Below are 472 nucleotides of genomic sequence, written 5' to 3'. Positions count from 1 at the left end.
TATATCTCGCAATTCTGACTTTATAACACGCAATTGCGAGTTAAAGTCCAATTTTGAGGGGGGGAAAAGACTGATATGTTCTCAGAATTGCGAGTTCATATCTCACAATTCTGACTTTATTTCTTAGAATTGCGACAATTACTACTTTTTAACTCATAATTGCGAGTTTATATCACACAATTATGAGAAAAAAAAGTCAGAATTGTGAGTTCGTATCACGCAATTATGAGAAAAAAAAGTCAGAATCGCGAGTTCGTATCACGCAATTATGAGAAAAAAAGTCAGAATCGCGAGTTCGTATCACGCAATTATGAGAAAAAAAAGTCAGAATTACGAGTTCATATCACGCAATTATGAGAAAAAAAATTCAGAATCGCGAGTTCGTATCACGCAATTGAGAAAAAAAAGTCAGAATTACGAGTTCGTATCACGCAATTCTGAGAAATAAAGTCAGAATTGCGTGATACAAACT

Source organism: Sinocyclocheilus anshuiensis, unplaced genomic scaffold, assembly GCF_001515605.1.
Source record: "Sinocyclocheilus anshuiensis isolate Anshui unplaced genomic scaffold, SAMN03320099.WGS_v1.1 scaffold805, whole genome shotgun sequence".
NCBI classification, from domain to species: Eukaryota; Metazoa; Chordata; class Actinopteri; order Cypriniformes; family Cyprinidae; genus Sinocyclocheilus; species Sinocyclocheilus anshuiensis.
This window is presented reverse-complemented; position numbering follows the sequence as displayed.